This window comes from Protobothrops mucrosquamatus, unplaced genomic scaffold, assembly GCF_001527695.2.
Source record: "Protobothrops mucrosquamatus isolate PMUCROS unplaced genomic scaffold, P.Mucros_1.0 scaffold6, whole genome shotgun sequence".
Taxonomy (NCBI): domain Eukaryota; kingdom Metazoa; phylum Chordata; class Lepidosauria; order Squamata; family Viperidae; genus Protobothrops; species Protobothrops mucrosquamatus.
The window spans coordinates 820,142-826,141 of NW_015386393.1; positions in this window are offsets into that span (position 1 = coordinate 820,142).

Below are 6,000 nucleotides of genomic sequence, written 5' to 3' on the forward strand. Positions count from 1 at the left end.
ACATATTGCATTCATTAATGAGCACTTTTATTTACATTTCCTGCCAGTTCAGAGTTTTTATTTGATAGAAAATAAATATTACTTGAAGCAGGCTAAGTGGAGACTTACGAAGCCACAATAAATTAATAAAAATCATCTGGCTGTTTGACCTTCATCTAAGATAGTTTTGCACCTTCTTATAGACTTTTATTAATTTATATGAAACTCTCATACTTACATATGTAATTCTAAAACAAAGAGATTCAAAAGTTATCTTTTTGAATTGCTTTGTTTTAAAATTATATACCGGTATGTAAGTATTAATTTAAAGTTACAAAGTGATGGTTTCATTATTCAGTTCTAACACCTACCAAAATTGTTGACTGTAAACCAGGTGCATAAAAATAAACAAAGAAGTTGACTCTGATATTCTGCTTGTCAAGTTTCCAAACTGCTAGGATCATTTCAATTTTTAAAAAAATAGCATCAAGCCATGGTTACCGTAGACTGAAATATCTACTGCAATTCAGTCCCAATACTACTGTGATCTGAGCTACGTGACTTGTAGTCAATTATGTGCTGAGCTTTTAATAAGAAAAATAAAAAAAACAAACGTAGCTAGGAAACAGGAAATACAACGACGTGTTTTGTATTGATTGCAAACCATCTATTCTAAGGGAAAACACTGGCAGGTACTTTGTTATCCTTCCTTTGGTAAGCTCATCCCATCATCCAGCACAAATGCTGTTGTGAATGGAATGCTCAGAAACTCTTGTGAGTTTTCCTTCACCTTATCAACTTAGACTGAGCCGCCCAGAAGGAGGGGTCACCAATGGAGAATACTGCAGCAGAGACACACAATTTCAGTACCTTTTTTTGTAGTCTCTAGCAGTAGGATTAACTTTTTCACTTGGTTTATTTTGAGAGGGTTAAGCGGGGGAGAGAATTTTGAAATCTACTCTGGGCCTGAAATATGGTTTAACTGCCCCATAGTTTTCTTTCCTATTTAGCTTTGGCAGTAGGAAGGGCAAGGAATTCTTGTCATCTACAGTACTTCAGCTAATGTCTATAACCACTTCACTGTAATTCCAGTCAAGCTGGAATTCATTCACACCTAGTGTAACCTCACAGGATTTGGTCATGAAAATTTGAATGATGTCATTTTGGATACTTCTTCCTAGAAGCAAAATTTTGCACTCATCTGCATTGTTTTGCTGATGCTCTTTTCATTCTAATCAGTAGAAGGAGCATTGTCTCAAAGTATTCCAAGACCATCTCCTTACAGCAATGTTAATTATGTAACATTTTCATCAGTACATCTGAGACTATTTACAGATTATTAAAAATTACCCCTTGTCTCCTTTTGCTTCTTACTGCCTTTAGACCAAATCTGAGTACAAATATTGCAAACAGGAACTGCAGTGAACAGGTTTCTTATTGCCCAGCTAACTTACTACACCCCCAAAACTTAGTCCCATCTCATTTTGTTTCCCTTTGATATTTTAACTTGATCCCTTACCTTCCCATTTATTCAACCATATACAGAAGTTGGATTTTTCAAAATTGCAAAAGGTTCTAGACAAAATAGCTAAGTTTCTTTTCTTCAGATTACTTCTCTATCAATTTCAGTAGGCTATGTTTTTATAGGTTCATAATCCTATCTAGTATCCGTAATTATAATAACCAAGTGAAAATCATAAAATAATTTTATTGGCAAGTTTTCCACTACAGGAATACATTACATTTCACATTATTTTGTCATACAGCAGAGGACAGAGTTGGTCTTCTCTGTGGACTGTGTGTAAAGCAGGGATTCCTGAACATTTGGCTATCACACTTCTCTTTAGCACACTGCTTTTCAAAGTTGGCAGCTTTTAGACGTGTGGACTGCAGCTCCCAGGATTTCCCAGCTACTATGAAAATTTGGAAACACTGCTTTGGTGTAATCTCAATGTACACACTCCCCCTAAAAAGGAACAAACCCCAAAGGGAACCCAAAGGAATACTCGACACTCAATAATTCTTCACAGCTTTCCTTGACTCTGTCTGTTAGGTAGAAGGTAGCATTTTGCATTACTGCTCTTAGGAAATGGTTAGTAACCCCTACAAATTGATGCACACTTGAAAATCTATAAATCTGTGGATTGTGGAAAATTTTGTATGTATCATTTTAATATAGTTTTTTACAGAATCTTTTACAAAGAGCATAAAAACTAAAACAAATAAAAGCAGACAAATAAGAAAAAGAAGTAAAAAAGACAAATGTTCAGAAAGAAAAAGAAAAATACAAAGAAGTTTCCAAATTCCTTCGCTGCAAATATAAATACAATTACAAAGTTACCTCTTACTCTATAACTACAAAAGAAAAGTCATTTTTTATTATCCATTTTTCTGATCATCAAAACCACAAATCATAAGTGCACTTTTTCATTTTATGTAAAAAGTCTGTAAGAGATTTCCAGTCAACCATAAATGTAAATAATCTTTTTTCCTCTAATCAAAGAAGTCAGTTTAGTCATCTCTGCAAGTTCTGTCATCTTCACCAACCATTCCTCCCTTGTGGGTATTATCTATTTTTTCCATTTCGAGCATATATTAGTCTCATGGCAACTGTCATATATAAAAATAATGTTCCATGACTTTTTCCTAGTTGCTTGTCTATTAGTTCCAAAATAAATAATACTTTTGGTTTCAATAATACTTTAATCTTATGTTTAGAATTAAGTTCTGAAAGGCAGTTATAAACATATTTAGCTGAATGCACTTTCAAAACTGTATTTGTCCAATTAGTTTCCTATTGTGAGCACCATTGTAAGCACATTTTACCAGAGCATGTTTCAACTCCATTTCAGTTCTTTGCAAAAATGTACAAAATTTTCTGTAAAAACTGAATAAGCAAGGATGTTGAAAATAGATCTAAACATGTACTGTACTCAGGTCCCTCTTCTCTCTTTAACAGTTATAGTTAAACCTTGATTTAAAAGACTGTTATTTCAGTCTGTGATAAAGCTGATTTCCTTTGGACATCCACCCCCATTAAAAGACAAGTCGTTTGCAGCCAAAGTATTCCAGACAACACAGCTAAATTTATTTCAATGTTACAGTATTTGTGGCAATTTATATCATTTGTGTAACAATATAATTACTCAAAATATATAATTTATTATAAATGGTATAAAATTTGCAAATAATATAATTTTTTGTGTCTGAACATGACTATCACGTCTTCCCTATATCTTTTCTTCAGACTGAATATCCTGAAGTCTTTCAGCCTATTCTCACATACCATGTCCTGAAGTCTTTGTATCATCTTTGTTGCTATCCACTGAATCCTCTTCAATATGTAAATATTTTTTGGAGGGGGGGGGAAACCGAGTGCTAAGAATCGTAGACATTACTCTGTGAGGTCTCACTCTTGTTATGTAAAGAGTAGTAATGATTTCATGTATCTTTGATAGCGTTTTGTTTCTAATGCAGCTCAGAACTGTATGAGTTCTTCCAGCAGTTGCCTCACACTCCAGATTTGTTTTCAATGAATTGGTTGCTCGTTTCTCTTAAACCAGATTAAATTGCAAGTTTGCATCATTCTAGGTGTTAGCCAGACTAACCAGTTTTATGTAAACAGCCAATTTGATTAAAAAACAACAACCAGGTCAATAAAAATGTTGAATGAGACTGATTTCTCATGGAATCCCATTAATTTCCACTTTCCAACTTGATATAGAACATTAATGCTGATTGTCTGCAGGTAGCTAGACAGGAGTGGATCATCTGTTCTCTATGGCCTCCAACACATATTTTAAGTGCTGGTCAATGGAAATGTCCTATAGAACTTTGTCAAAAGCTTTACTAAAATCGTGGGAGATTATATTCACAGCATTCCTCTTGTTCATTCAAAATAGTTACATTGGCAAAGGAGCCAAAATTAGTCTCAGATGATTTATTTTGATAAAGCCATGTTGGCTGTTATCAGTCATGACATTGCCTTAAAGATGCTTACCAATGATCAGCTTTATTACTCGTCTTAACATCTTTCCAGGGATTCATGTATCATCATTGATTATCTCCATAATATTATTTATTACAATTACTTGTATATTGCCAACTTTGATAGACTCAAGGAGGACTATAACACAAAATCTTCCAATCATAAACATTAAATAGTACATAAATATCACAAATATATTTTCTCTCACACACAGCAGATTGGGCTGGTAGAATTAAATTTGGAGTAGACAATCCTTAAAGTTTACAGTGTAAGGCACTTATAGGTTAAAACTAGCACTTTGGACTCAGAGACTTATTGGAAATTAAAACAGCACAGCACTATATATTATGTTGCTAAAATGAGTCATGCTCACTTGTAAGAGAGCTTCTGCATTTTAAACCAACTTTCATTTCAGAGTCATCTTCAAAGTCATCCCAAGTACAATGCATTACAGTAGTCTAATTGTGTGATGAGAGTGTGACACTGACACCTCCTAGTTCAGAAGGGGCCACCAAGCCTTTCCATAAAAAGTAGAGCAAAGGCTCCTCTAACCATGACTTCCCTCTGCTGTATGAACAATAGTCATGGATTTAGGAAAACCCTTAGGGCATATATGTCAAACTTGCCATGTCACATGATGTGGGATGGGCGCGGGTTTGGTATGATGAAACCGGCCCATGGGCCGGCAGTTTGACACCCCTGCCTTAGGGTATTGCTTTCTAGTTGTCTGTCTTATTTCACTGTTGGCTGATGAAGAGGATGTGTTCTGTTTTTTTTCTTTCCTTCTTAGCTTTTTCATTGTCTATTGAATGATTTGTTGCCAAGCTTCCAAGGATTCCCTAACATTTTTGGATTTAGCTTGGTCTAGGATGCTCACAGTCTCCCAGTTGAAACTATAGTTGAATCTATCCATGTGTTGTGAGGTTAAGAAATATTCATGTCTTCTGCCTGCTAATTCTTGTTCATGGATGCATTGTATTAGTCTTGTGCCTCTCTGTCCTATATAGTAGTTGTTACAGTCATATTGTATGTTGTAGAAGACTCCTGTTTTTTCTTCTTGGATTATTGGGTCTTTTGGTTTACTTAAGATGTTTTGGAGAGCTTTAGTTGATTTTTGTCCTACAGTTATGTTGTGTGGTTGTAAGTCTGTTCTGAGATGTTTCAGATATATGACAGTGTTGGTTTTTTCATAGCTTGTATGGGTTTGCTGTAGTGGGTTGAGTGGTCAGCTAAACATTTGATAAAATTGTGTGGGTATCTATTTTGTTACAAGATGTTGTATAGGAAGTCTGTTTCCTATTCCTGACATTCTGGATTGTTGTAGTGTGTTTGTGCTTGTCTGAATAATGCTCTTACACAGATTCTCTTACAGGAGGTTGAGTTGTTATTGGTAATGGAGAGTTGGTTAATGTAGGCAATGTCATTCAATATTCTTGAATGAGTTAAACTCCAGAGTTTAACATTCAATTGGTAAAATTGCTTATGATATTACAAGAAAAATCCCCAGACAAAAAGCCTGAAGGATTGACTGATTAAATAATTTTAATCAGTTTCCTGACCTTGCAGAGGTCAAACTTTCTCCAGAAATTGATATGACTATATCAAACATTACTGATAATATGTTCTATCTTCATCTCAGAGATGAAAACCAAATTTAACCAATGTGTGCCAGGATTTTACTTAAGACAATCCTATATCTTCTCTCTCCACTCCTGTTGCCATTGAGGCCATATTAATTCTGTTGCCATTGAGGCCCTTTTCTCACCCAAACAGATGTGTGGCACTCCAGGACCACATATCCCATACACAACACGATAGCATTCTCCCATCATTCATTTATTTATTTATTTATTTAATTGCATTTATATCCCGCCCTTCTCCTTTCGGACTCAGGGCGGCTAACAATCAATTAAAATACAAAAAATACAAAACCCCTGTTAAAATTAATTAAAAAGAAATATTTAACTGTGATCTAATTAAAAGTAATTAAAACCCCTTTAAAATCCCTTAGGCCAGTCCCGCAAGCTGGAACA